We start from the raw sequence: 711 nt of genomic DNA on the forward strand, positions 1-711 counted from the left end.
GCTCCCTAACCTGTCACGCACACCAAGTTAGCATCAATGGGTTGCACAAGCAGAGAAGCTAATGCCATGTTGACTTGTGCTCCATACAAAATAGAAGGAGGGGGAAATAAATGTTTGCCAAATGGAAAGAGAAAAAAGCACAGCAGAAATGAAGTGTTATATGTCTGCTGCCAAGAGATCATGGCTCTCAACATGCTGTGGACCAGCTATGCCACATTGACCTTTACCATGTATGACCAACTCAAGCAGGAAGCCTGGAATGATGCAAGCTTTCCATTGCAGCAATTTCATAGTTGGCACTTCTGATGTTAATTTAGGCTACTAGGGTATGTCTACAGACTTTTGGAGTGAGCCTCCCAGCCCAGCTCAACAGACTTTGGTTGCAGGGCTCGTGCTAGTGCTCAAGAAGTAGCTGTATAGACAGCACTTTGAAGTCGCAGCTTGGGCTCTGAGGCTTACCTGCCACGCCCCCCACTGGCTTTAGGACCTGAGCCGTAACTTCAAAGTGCTGTCTACACAGCTACTTTCAGAGAGCTAGCTTGAGTGTTAAGCTGGTTTGGGAGGCTCACTCCAAAATATTGTGGAGATGTACCCATAGACAACAGCAGGGTCCTTTGGCACAAAGGTAAGTTCAGGTCTTAAAATGAACAATATGCCTTCCTAGATGGAGTTCAGAGAGAAAACTTAGCTCTCCCCCCCCCCCCCCCCAAA

The sequence above is a fragment of the Natator depressus genome, chromosome 21 (assembly GCF_965152275.1).
Source record: "Natator depressus isolate rNatDep1 chromosome 21, rNatDep2.hap1, whole genome shotgun sequence".
In the NCBI taxonomy this organism is placed as follows: Eukaryota; Metazoa; Chordata; order Testudines; family Cheloniidae; genus Natator; species Natator depressus.